Source organism: Jaculus jaculus, chromosome 1, assembly GCF_020740685.1.
Source record: "Jaculus jaculus isolate mJacJac1 chromosome 1, mJacJac1.mat.Y.cur, whole genome shotgun sequence".
Taxonomy (NCBI): Eukaryota; Metazoa; Chordata; class Mammalia; order Rodentia; family Dipodidae; genus Jaculus; species Jaculus jaculus.
This window is the reverse complement of record NC_059102.1, coordinates 279,239,211-279,253,441: the sequence shown is the minus strand read 5'-3', so window position 1 is coordinate 279,253,441 and position 14,231 is coordinate 279,239,211.

Genomic DNA, 14,231 nt, shown 5'->3' with positions numbered 1-14,231 from the left:
ACATATATATATTAAATGAATATGTGTATACATAAACAAATTCATATAGTAAGACACTGTATTGCAATCAATAGTGAGTACCAAATATATGCATCAAATATATTACAGAATTTATCTACAAGAAGAGTATAGAAAATATAGGTATCTATTACCAGTGGCAAGTAACAAGTACATGGTGAATACAATTGAACTTGGAACAGGAACTAGTATGATCAGAGGACCATTCCTAAGGGAGTTGATCTTCACATTTTATTAATGCAAAAATATGCTTTGGAAATGTAGGTGCTGTTTCATTTCAATTTATAGAAGAGATAAAAAGGCTATAGGAAGGGACTGGGAAGATGGCCAAGCCATTAAAGGTGCTTCCATGCAAAAAAAAAAAAAAAAAAAAAAAAGTCTATAGGCGCTGGGGATGTGGCTCAGTAGTTGAGTGCTTGCAGCAAGCATGAAGACCTCAGACAGCCTGAAAATGATTACCCAGGACCCATGTAAATACTGGAAATGGCCATGAACACCCAAAACCTCAATCATGTGTTGAGCAGATTCTGGAGAATCACCGGATCTCATGAGAAAAGCAGTTCCAGACCAGAGAGAAAGACTCCATCTCAAAAATAATAGTGGATAAACAATAGAAAAGGACACCCAAGTAAGCCCTTGGCCTCTGTGTATCTGTGAGTGCATCTGCAAGCACACATGTACATACCCCCCCACACACATTATATATGCAAAAAAGGAGATATAAGAGAAAATACAAAAATTCTTAGAGCATACTATTTCCATAAAATGATAGAATGAAGTCACTTGCACATAAAAGATGAATAGTATTTAATGAGAACAGTGGGAGTGTCCAATGGCCATGTGCAAAGAGCAAGCATCACTCTCAGAGTGTTTTCCTTCCCTTCTTCACAGCTTTGGAACACAGTGAGACCCATGATCAGCAACATCCTAAAAAGCAAATAGATGGGCTGGAGAAATGGCTTAGTGGTCAAGGCACTTGCCTGCAATACCCAATGACCTAAGTTTGATTCCCCTGTACCCACCTAAAGCCAGATGCAGAAAGTAGTGCATGCATCTAGAGTTCGTTTGCAGTGGCTGGAGGCTTTGCAGTGCCTATTCTTTCTGTCTGTCTCTCTTCTCTCTATGTCTCTGCTTCTAAATAAATAAGACTATTTTATAAAAAGAAAATAGGCCCCTTAGTGTGAGAAAGGTTCTATCAGAAACTCTAAAAACCATGGCAACAAAATCTGTTGGGATTAATAGTGACAGTTGTAAAAAATTTAATGTCAAAATGTCACTTACCATTAGCGTTGGCAGCATGGGTATTGACAAAGCTAACAAAGGAAGAGTAGAGACTCACAACATTAATAACAGTTGATGCTTTGGGGCTCAACCTGCCAGTGGTCATGTATGTTCTGCTACCTGGAGCTAGAGCCCTGCAGAGTCTGTGAGTGGGAGGAGAGGGGCTGCTGCCCAGCCAGATTTTGAACAGTACAAGTTTTGACTAGATAGCATCTCAAGACATTTCAAGCCCTTAGGTATACAGAAGTCTTTCCTAGTCCAGTTTGTAGAAAGCAATTGGAGTAATGAAAGTAGAGGTGGCTGTGAGCACAAAGGATGTATTCTTAAAATAATTCAGTAGTAATAACTTTTCCCCATCAGCCTGTCTTTTTTTTTTTTTTAATGCAAGTTGAATGGTAGAAAGTATTTGTGTTCCTTATAACACTAACTTCAGAACCCATCCTATTCTGCAGCCATGAAGCAATGATTCATGTAAAAGATTAAGGGTGATGTGTACACTGCTTTTTCTGAACCAATTCACAGATGTTGGTTGGGACATCCAGAAGAATTAGAAATTGAAGGTTCGCCTGTTTTTGCAGGTAGAGACTGCTGCTATGTTCAGGTTTCATGAGAAGTCAGATTTAGGGTGAGTCCTGATGATTTACCCGTCATAAAAGTCATTCCCACTTCCCTTGCTGCAAGGCGAACTGGAGAACTGTTCAAGTAGAAAGAAGCAGAGGTGTGGTGGGCAGGGTGGTGGTGGCCATGGGGGCTGAACAGCTGTGGGTCATTAACTTTAATCACAATGCACCAGCATGAAAGAAAGGAAGGAAGAGTGGCCACACTTCCCCTTGCCCTGCACGAAGCCATCTGGACAAGGCAGCAATGCTAGTAAGAAATTTTTTTATCTGTTTGACTTTAAAGTCTTAATGTAGGCCACGCCTTTGTCTTGGCTTTGAAAGTCAGGGCAGGAAAACCTTCATATAAAAGCACACTGGGGGTTTGCAGCAGCACCACAGAGCAGTCCCGAGTGGAAGTTTAGGTGGGGCAGCTGCTGGTTCCCTCCCAAGGAGATGGAGAGAGGGAGACCACAGTGCACAGCTCCCAGTCGCCTCTGCTCTATTTGGGGTTGACCAGCCAGCTCTAGAAGTGCACTTGCTGTCTGGTAGAAATGTTAATGTGCTTACAATTACCACTTGCTTAAAAATCCAGCCCTAATATTTATTTAAGCATGGAGGAAAATATTCACAAGAAAGAAATGACTAACAAATGCCCACATTTCTTTTGGAATACAAAACCTGCTTATGGCTCCACTCTTTTCTATCATCTACAAAGCTTCCTTGATCAAGGCCATCCTCACTTAAAAAGAAATTTTCATTGTTCTGCTAATGAATGGAACAGGACTCTATTATGTCTAATTCACTTACCATTTTTGAAATTTTTATTACACCTTGAGGATGCTGTAGAAATAGCTTGAGTTAAAAGAATGTTTGAAGATCCTGGTTTTAACCAGCCACCCCATTTCCTCTTAGAAAGAAGAGAAATGGTCGTCTTTGAAAGTCACATAAAAACGATACTCTAAAATGAAACCACACAAGTTTATTGTTCACCTCTGAAGAGATGTGTTTAATCTCTTGGTGTCAGTTTGCACCTCCCTAGACAATAATGAGAACCTTATCATGTACTACAGAATAAATACTACAAGAATGAACATTAACACTGATAGGCCTCAAACTTCCCCCAAAATACATATTGTCACACCACTGTTGGCCAGGAAACAATGTCTTTGAGTCAATGGGTAAACAATGGGGCATAAAAATGCCTACAAATTATTAAATGTGGGAAGCCAAATTGGCAAGTATGTAATAGCCAAAAAGTTAGGTATTCTCATCAAAAAGAAACAACTTCAGTAGGAACTCTGTCTCTCTTTTGGTTGAGCATCTATATAGAGAATGTGTAGTAGTATAGAAGATGCATAAAGATTTTGACTTTAATAGAGAAGGCTAGCTGGGCTTGGTGGTTCACACCTTTAATCCCAGCACTCATAAGTTGGAGGAGCACTTTGAGCTCAAAGCTAACCTGGAGTACAGAATGAATTCCAGATTATTCTGGGCCAGAGTGAGATGTTTTCTTTCTTTTAAAATATTTTCATTTAAATAAATTTATTTATTAATCTATTTGATAGAAAGAGGGAGAGAGAGAGAGAAGCAGACAGATAGAGAAAGAGAGAATGGGTGTGCCAGGGCCTCTAGCCACTGCAAAAAAACTGCAAATGCAGGTGCCACCATATTCATCTAGCTTATATGCGTGCGTACTGAGAAATAGAACCTAGGTCCTTAGGCTTAGCAGGCAAGTACCTTAACCATTATGTCATTTCTCTAGTCCATGAGATGCTTTCTTAAAGGAAATAAATGAATAAAAATAAAAATAAATAAAATGCAACCAAATAAAATAAAGTTTTATGTATACAAAAAGAGAGGAGGCAATGTTAGATACACTTTCTCCAGGAAAAACATTTATAATAGTTACTTTGACTGCATAATATTCTGTACCATATTTAGATTATAAGATATTTTAATATTTTAAAACAACATAAGTTTGCTAGATACATGTGGTAGAAGTGAAAAAAGGAATTGAGTTTTATATTTTATCGATTTAGGTTGTACTTAAGAAAAATAAATTTTGTTATTTTGGCTTTAGTCCTAAGGCACACATGTAGTGTCATTTTCCCTCCTTCTTCTCCTGAGGTGTTTATAGTTATGTGTTTATCCCTGTTTGCACTGATGAATCTAGACATGAGACTAGAAGGCTGATAATACTTCCTGGATGTTCAAAACCATTCTGCATGAAGGCTGACTCAGAGAATTAGGCCTGTTAGCCACCCCCCCACCCCAAGATCTAACTGGAATTTGATTTACAAAACTCAAAATGGATCCAACAAAAACAAACTGCAAAAAAGACTAGCTGTCCTCATTTGTCCTGCTGTCCTCCTCTCAGGCTATTTTTTCCCTTTGGTAGCAAAGTTGTTGCTTTGGGGTTTCTCAAATGCCAGAGTGAGCTGTTATTTACATTTTGAATACCTTGTCATGTGGAAGCTTTCGTTCTCTATTGACACAGCTTTGAATTATGTGTTTCTTTGAGAACCGTCCAAATAGAATATTCTGGATTCATAAGCAGCTGATGCCATCCTTTGTATATACAATGGAAAGAAAAAATATAGTTCTTACAATAAGAAAGTGGTTCAGGCTACTAAATGACTTGTACAACTACAATAATGGAATTGTTATACAGAGCATGCCATTACAATTATTTGTTGTGTTCCTACAGTATGAGATACTAGACCAGAATGAAAACCATGGTAGAAAAAAAAATGTGTTATAAGAAATAAGGGGTAGTTGCTCTCCTAGCACAGTAGGCAGCTGGTCAGTCTCATAAAATGGAAAGGAAGTCACCTTAGAGTCCCATAGGGAAACTTTCTTTGAAAAGAAAGTCCACCTTGAGGCAATAGAAGGGTCTTTAATTATAAAGGCAAATGTAAGATGAGAAGATCTATCCAGGAAAGAAAACAGCACCTGTAATGTGAGTTCAAAGGAACTCTGATTGAAGAATAATGTGCAATCATAGGGGTCTAGCACTGCTTCTTAGCCCAGTTCTCTTCTGGAGTAATGGTAAAATGCAAGCTGTGAGGGCTAAGTCTTCCATTTGGAAAACTCTCTGCATGAGTCTGTCACAAACACAAGGCGGCATTCACTTTTCTGTAAAAAATGCTCCATTGGTCTCCGTGAAACTAAAACTCACCTTTCAGGAACTCCCACACCTGTTCAATCCATGAACATCACACCTTCACACTGTTTCCCTGACGTCTCTCAGGGCCATACAGAAATGCAATATCCATATGTTGAGTTTGTAACATTTGGATGTTTCAAAATATCTCCAAATACCAAAAAACAGATTTGTGTTGCCCCTGAATTTCCTCCTCACAGAACCTTTTCCAGATCACAAAGGCACCCTAGACTTCTAAGGCCACCTCAAGTGGTGAGGCTTCTGTAATACTCATCTTTCTCTTTTGGCTTACATGTAGTTCTCATTAGTTCCTGTTCTACTCCTAGATATATTTTGAGTCCATATCCACTGTTCCACTGCTACTTTTTGAGCTGAGGTCACAAATGCAGTGACCTCTCTTCTAACCTCTTAGCTTCTCCCCTGCCCTGTCAGAACCCTTTGAGCACATAACTTCAGAGTGATTGCTGAAAATACCAGTCATGGGCCACTCTTGCTTGCTTAGGGTGACCTGTGCCTGCTCTTAAGGTAAATTTGGCCTCACTATAGATTATAAATTCCCATGTGAAACTTCTCCTAACTCGCCTGTATCAACTTGTTATAGAGACACTGTGCTTCTATTTTAATGTACCACAGTTGTGGCTTCTTTACAGTCTAGTCATTTGTAGGAATAGTGAATAACCATGATGCCAAGCATGCTAAGTTAACAGTTTTTGCCTTTTCTTGTGTCATTTCTCTGCACATTTTTGTCAAGCACTACTTTCATATCACTAGTGCATATATTATCAATAATACCGATGTCTTCCTGTCACTTTTGATCCTTCCTAGGCCTTGCTGAAACAAATAGACTTTTTTATGCAGGAAGTTCCATCTTTTAGAAATGATTTCCATGGATTATGGAAGAACTTGCTTGTTGTGGATATGAAAGGAAAATTAACCATGAATTATGCTGCTGGAGTTGGAGCGGTTGCAGAGTCTCTAACAGCACCACATTGCAAACATGAGGACTTGAGTTCAACCCACAGAAACCACATTAATAAAAAGAAAGCTGGGGCTGAAGAGATGGCTTATCAGTTAAGACACTTGCCTGTGAAGCCTAAGGTCCCAGATTCAATTCTCCAAGTCCCACACAGGCCAGATGCACAAGATGGTGCATGTATTTCGAGTTCATTTGCAGTGGCTAGAGGCCCGGGTACACCTACTCTCTCTCCCTCTCTCTGTCTCTAATAAATAAATGAAAATGAAAATAAACTATTTAAAAAATAAAGTTAGGTATGGTAACACAGACTTGTAATTTCAGCAGTGGGGAGGTGGAGACAGTCAACCCCCTGAAGTACTCTGATCCAGCCAGTCTATGCTAGCTGGTAAGAATCAGGCTAATGAGAAACGCTGTATCAAAAATAGTGGTCAGCATCAGAACGCCAACATAAAGGATTATACTTTGACGTCCACAGACATACTCATTCATACTCATCCATATGCACCTGCATGTGTAAATTCACTGCACACACACACACACACACACACACACATACACACACACAGAGGAAATGCACTGCCTCAAAGCCAGGTTTTATTTCTTGTTCTATCACTTAGTATATGACCTTGAGAAAGGATCAGACTCTGCAATGGTTCAGTCTAAGATGAAATATCTACTTCCTAATGTAATATACATAAAGTGCTAAGCACAAGGCCTAGCATAAACATTGAGGTAATGTAATCTATAATTAGTATTTGGTACAATAGGGCACTTTAAAAAATAAGCACCATCATGTATAATCACACACACACACAAAATGCTGAAATCATTATTATGACTTTATTATGACCCAAAAAATTCTTTCCAAGGCAGTTAAAACTATTTTTTGTTTTATCAATCATTTTATTTTATTGTCTCTCTGCACTTGAACCCTGTGTTGAATATAACTTGATTTCAAAATAATGACTTTAACTAGTGGAGGCCAAAAAGGCCATTTCTCCCCAGGCTATAATTGTGACAATTTAAAATGTGTTCTGAGTGATACATTGACCCAAATTCACTGAAGTAGCTCTAATTATGCCATTGTTTATTGCTATGACAAGTGTTTTGACCACAGGATTGATACTAGAAGCAAAGGCCTAGTTAATGTGCTGTAAATTTAAAAGCATGTAGGCTGCGTTGTGAACAAACATGTGACTCTAATAATAGTAGGATCATTTTTTTCCCAAGGCCTCAAGGAATGTGGGGGAAGATGGTCATTTTTATTTAAAATGTATCTTATAATTGGGTAAAATGTTTTCCTTCATTCCTAATGAAAAGAGACAGGGTGAGCTGTTCGGAGGCTGAGATAAACACTATACCTACAGGCTTCCAACCACCTTAAGAGGATGGCAAAAAGCTCACAGAAAGTACATGGTGAGAAAAGATGGGAGAGGTCAACAATACTGGAACCCAGAAAAGATAGGTTCCAAAAGAGGCAGTAGAAAAGGGGGCAGTCCTAGAAACTCACATTGTGGCTGGCTTCTTCATGGCAGCTGATCAGGATAGAAGGCAGATGTCTCTCAGAGGTTTGACTCCCCCCACCACCCCCCACACACACACATACACACAAAAACACAGAAAATCTTATACTGCTGGAGGAAAAAGTAAGGAATATTCTTCTCATGTTACATAAATGAGTAATAACTTTTGGAATGGGACTTTGGCCACTCAGGAAACAAGATCAGCAACCAATGAATGGGACACCTACTATACAGCAAAGAGTTAACTAAGTGAAAATTCAGCCTACATAATGGGAGAAAAAATCTTTTCCTTTCTGGATATGCAACTGGCAGAGTATTAATATCTAGAATAAACAATGAACTCCAAAAACTAAATAACACCAAAGCAAATAACCCAATTTAAAAAGAAAAATAGGTGGGGAGGAGAGCTAAAGAACCAAACACATAAGTCTCAAAAGAAATACAAATGGCCAATAAATATTTAAAAGGTGTTCAACACCTCTCAGCCCTGTCAGAATGGCTTTCATCAAAAAAACAAACAACTATGCTAGGAAACTGTGGAGACAGAGGAATGCTTATCCACTGTTGGTGGGAGTGTAAACTGGTGCAGTCACTACAGAAGGCAGTGTGGAAGTTTCTCTAAAAGTTTAAAATATGTCACTGGGGAGATGGTCTCAGCACTTGCCATCCAGGTAGGAGGACCCAAGAGGACATGAGACCATTTAATCCCCAGCTTCCACACAAAAAGCTGGGTGTACACACACACACACACACACACACACACACACACACACACACACACACACACGCACCGAGGAGGATGCCTGATACTCTCCTTCTGTTCATTTTTAATCCCTTGAAATGCTGAGAGGAGTTTCTGACACGAAAAAGACTAGTAATAAATGGTCATTAAGACACATGAATGGGCAGAAAGAAAGCTTCAGGCTCAGCACTGACAAGGTAGTTCTCGTGTACCACAAATACGCTCCAGCTGACCTTCCCAGCAGTGTGAAGGATATACAGGAGCAAGTGGGAAGAGCTAACTTAAAGAAATGCTCAAGAGTCCCGGTTAGCTAATTACTGTGAGGTCCGGCTATCTTTTTACTTGCAGTGAATACAATGACCCCCTCAAGCACAGTCCCACACAAGGAAAGAAGACTGCAAAGGGAAGCATATTCTGTTGCAAATTTGAATAGTTGTTTGACCTAAGAACACTTAGTTACACATTTCCATCAATTTCTGCTTCTGAAGAGAGGATTTCCTAGAACCTATTTTTCATAATTTTTATCTAAGGGAACTGGTCAGGTACTTTTAGATCCTACACATACACAGTTCAAACATGCAGGACAGTAAAATGTGTCATTCTGCACCTGGTTTACTTTTGGAAATGTCAGAACTAACTCACTCACTAATCTTAAATCTGTAACTACTCAACCAATCTTCCAAGTATGTTTATAAATAACATATCTGCCATTGTAAACTAGGGACACAGAAGAGCAGCCTGTGCAACGGACCACAGGGACAGAGTGGGCCTTCTTTGCTTTCCTCCTCTGTTATCTCTTCTCATTTCCCCTTGCTTCCACTTTCCACTTGGCTGGTCCCAGGGGTTGATGTGGTGGTATGAACCAAATCCTCATTCTCTACCATGATGACCTACCTGATACCACACTTCCTTTCTGTGGTGAGTAATGCAAAAAAAAAAATAATAATAATTTTCTTTTCACATTATAGGATTGTGATTGCATAATGACTAGTGAGGCCTTGAAGCTTTGTTATTATGGCAAACCCCAGATTCTTCACAGGTATTGTTTTCTACTCTGTGGTGCATGTGTAATTCAACAAGACCTCTGACATACTCTTTTCTTCCCCTACTGTATCAGCATGATGCCACTTCTTGAGTGGATAGAGATGTCTTTCTGTGGGATGTTCAGATGGTCCAAATATATTAAAACTGAATTGGGCATATAACATGGAAACACAATGTATATTAATGCCAGCTATTTAGAGCCTCTTTGCTAATTAAGACAGAAAAAAGCACATTTGTACTATCTCTGTATGTCCACTACATACTCAAATGCATATTAATTTTCTCTAGCAAAGATACTACTTTTTTCGGGTAGATGTCTACCAAAATGCTTACCTACTTATATGAATTTATGATTTCAGGTGCTTTTCCTGACCATTGCCAAAGATAGTAATAATCTTTGGTGATCATTTATTTGGTTCACTAGTTGCCCTATGTTCTCTTCAAAGCCATAATTCAAGCACTTCTGCTCTTTGATTCCTATGTCAGTATTTATTGTTATTTTTATTACATATGCAACATAAATATAAGCTCTTACTTCTTAACTGCAAAAAAAAATCTTTTGATCAAGCTATCTTTGACAGCAACTGAGCCATTTCTCTTTTCCCTTTTACTTCCACACTCCTGGCTCTCCTGTACTCCATTTCTCTGCTACAGAGCTCTTTTAGTGACATTCCAAAGGCTTCTTACCAAGAATCTGCATAAACTTCCCTTTTCAAAATGACCAGTCTCTGGACTGGATCCCCCACTCAGCTGTCAGGCCTTGTCTTAATTGACCTAATGAAACATCTAATATTCCCTGTTGTTGCATTTTCTTCAACAGTTTGTTTTGACTTTCTTCTCCACACTGGTCTCTCCTTGGTATCTTTTGTGAGTTCTTTCATTTCTCCAAATTTTTGTTTTTTCTTCTTTGCTCTAGATACAGTTTCTCTGTTCATTATTGTAGTCTCATGTCTTAAATATAATCTATATGCCAGCAAATCTCCAACCTAGCATAATTCTTTAAATAATAGCGGTGTATATCTCCATTCCTATTAAATATATCCACAGTTACTTAATAATAATCTAAAAATCAATAAGTATAAGATCAAATTTTATTCTCATGTGCTATAACTTTAGATCTCACTTGCAACCTTGTACCTCTTAATACAGAGCAATACCTTCTTTCAGGATAAAAGACTGGCTATCTTGCATCCTTGCTTTTATTCATAATTTATATCCTTTTCATCAAGGAATCCTGATGGCTCTGCTTTCAAAGTAGATCTAAATTCAACTGTCTCATCCATCATCATCCTGACTTGAGGCATCACCATCTCTTACTTACAGTCATCAAATAACCTTCTCACTAGCATTTCAGCTTCTACTCAGACTTCTTTTAGTCCATTTTTGATGCATCATCAAGATAGATTATGACATCCTTCTACACAAAATTTTACAAAGGAATCAGTCCTACCAAAATAAAAGCAAAGCTCTTTGGAAGTGCAAAAGATCCCTTGTAATGTAGTATTTCTTATATCTGCAAGTCCTTATGCCCCTCCTTCATTTCTTTTTTGTTTTTTTTTCAGCTTGTGATTGTTATGGAATACTCCTAGCTAATGACATTGTATACAATATTGTATTGATCCATTTTCCATTCGAACACTGAAAATATGCAGGAGGCTAATTCATAAAGAAAAAAGGTTTGTTTGTTTCACCCCACAATGCTAGAGTTGAAGATATCAGGGAAGATGGCATCATGGGGCATGTTGTCAGGGGAAGTCATCATATGGCAAGACAGAAGACAAAGAATGGCTCATTGTTTTATAGCATCTTGCTTTCATGAGAAGTAACTTAGGATTCCATGAGCATTGATTGTCCCTTCCAAGAGCAGCTGTCCCCCAGTGAATCATCAACCCTGAGTTAGGCCTGCTTCTTAAAGGTCTAACCACATGTCAGTATCACCACACTGAAAATCAGCTCTCAGCACATGAACTCAAGAGACCATATTCAAACCACAGAAAATATTTGTTCAGCCCTTTCAAGTGTTTGCACTTACATTCTTCCCCATTAGGTCTTCTGTTTAAACTGAAATCCACTGTCTTTGTCCTTTGACTCTTACCCTTTTGGTTTCCACTGTTTGTCTTAATTTTTTATTGTTTTACTCTTTTCATTTTCCTCTTACAATTTGGCATCATATTACAAGATATATAAATTATTTGTGCATACATTTAGCTGACTAGAATATAAGCTTCACCCTCTCTGTAATACCTAAACTTTTAGAATAATGCCTGGCAAAGGAAGAGACAGCAATCAAAAATATTTGATGATGAAATGATGAACTTTGTTCAAGCTAACAAAACAAGACCCAAATAGTTAAGTGTAACATGAAATAAAAATATAGAATATTAGGATGTCAATTCACCCCAAATTTACAAATATCTACCTAAAAACTAAATTTCAAAATCTAAAGTTAAGAATATTTCAACTAATTATCAAAATAGAAAATGTGGCTAGAACGATGGCATAACATTTAAGGTACTTGCCTACAAAGCCATAGGACCCAGGTTCTATTCCTTAGGACCCATGTAAGCCAGTTACACAAGGTGATCCATGCTTCATGAGTTCATTTGCAATGGTTGAAGGCCCTAGTGCACCCATTCTCTCTTTTTTTCTCTCTCTCTCCCTCCCTTCCTTCCTATTTCTCTCTTGCAAATAATAAGTTCTAAAAATGAAGAATAATATTGTGAATGGTACCAACCACTAGCCAGGATTTCAGAGGAACTATAATAATAAAATAAGAAGTGCATCCATGTAGCAATTTGAAACATCATAGTGATGCTTCTACAGATCACTTGTAAAACAAAGGGGAGAAATTCATGTCATATGGAAAATAAAATTGCATTCCCAATTCAGCAAAGTTAAGTCTAGGTTGTGCAAATAAAGAAATGAAAATTAAAACACATAGTGGAAACATAAGAGGTAAGTTTTGTGACATTGGGATATAAAATTCTTATACAAGACTACAAAAAATGTAAATCATAGAGAAAATACTGATAAATGTGACCTCATTATGACAAATTTATGTTTTTGGTAAAAGAAATTGCACTGGCTTCCAGATAATATTGACAATATATTGAATAAATATCAGGATTTGGAAATAGTTTTTAAATGTATACATCTATAAGAAAAATAAAGTTCATAAAGAAAAGCATACAGATTTCACATAAGAGCAAATGGCCCATAAAACATGTTAAAATAATATTATAGTGACATATTTTTTACAGTCACACAATGGGTAAATGTTATGAGGCCTGACTCTTGTAAGATGGCAGAAATATTAGATCCTACTATTTTGATGAACCTCCTAAAACATTTACTGTTAATAAGATGTATACACCTTACATCTCATGCCACTAAGCCCAGACTCTTGAAACACTATTGCCCTTGTGCACAAGAAAATACAGACAAATCTCCTCTGTGAATTGCTGCAAATAGCAGCTGCTGACAGAACAGGGCTTTGTAATTGAAGATTAATTAAAAATTTTAATTAATAATTTGAGAAGTTTAAGCACAGCCATTTGAGATGTGACAGAAATGTGAAGAATGGTTGGAATACATTTTACAATGAAGAGATTATAAAATAGGGATATTAGAAGCATCCTTAAGGAGGCCAGAGACAAGATTACATAGACTATGGTCCAATCATTGGAATTATTAAGAAATCTAGAGTTTTCCTCTAGAAAGGAATATATTAAAGGGGGAGACTAATACCTTGGAAGAAAAACCCAATTTTGCTCACAAACATGATACTATAGAAGTTTCATTTGTGAATCAGGAAGAGGAAAAAGGACAAGAATAGAGAGATCTCAAATAAAACTGTCATGAGGGCTCGAGAAATGGCTTAGTAGTTAAGGCACTTGCCTGCGAAGCCTAAGAACCCACGTTCAACTCACCAGATCCCACACAATCCAGATGCACATCTGGAGTTCGGTGGTTGGAGGCTCTGGGGTGTCAATTCCCCCCTAATCTTTGTCTCTCTTTCTTGCTCGCTTTCTCTCTCTCTTAAGAAAAAAAAAAAAAAAAACCAGCCAGATGGCTTTCCTCAGGGGGAAAACAAACAAACAAACAAACAAAAAAAAAAAAAAACTGTCATGACAAGGAATGAGTCAAATGTAATCTATTGGAGGAAGAAGAAATAGAGATTTCCATGTTACTAACGTGAAGCTGGGGCTGAAGGAATGGTTTAGTAGTTAAGGCACTTGCCTGAAAACCCTAATGACTAAGGTTCAATTCTCCAGAACTAACGAAAGCCAGATGCACAAGGTGAGAGATGCATCTGGAGTCTATTTGCAATGCGCTAAAGGCCCTGGTGTGCCCATTTGCTCTCTTTATATCTACTTCTCTCTCTCTCTCTCTTTCTCAAATAAATATAAATAAATAACCTTAATAACATGAAACTGCCAACACCATGTTTTTAAATTTTTAGTGGTAAAGATTTCATAATATTATATCTAGAGTCATAAGTTCAATTTTTACCAGTTCTTTGATTAGAAATGCTCTGTCATCAGGAATAACTACTGTGAAAATACAGGCTGAATGGTGAGGCAGGTGCTCAGCTCCCAAAGATCATATTCTAAATGGTAACACGTCAATAGATTATTTGCTCATGATCGAATTTGAAAATGTTGTAAAACAAAAACCATCGAGAGAAAGAATAACTATTCACTGTTCTTCAATATGAAAGTTTTCCTTATTAGATATTAAACTTGGTAAAAATGTGAAATGATGAAAAGAAATGAATGAAGGAGGGAAAAGGGAAGGAAAGAGGAAGGGTGAGTTTCAGCAAGCTGCATTGTTTGCTCATGCCCTGAGATTACTAGTTCGGCGAGCACCTGACTTTCAAGTGATG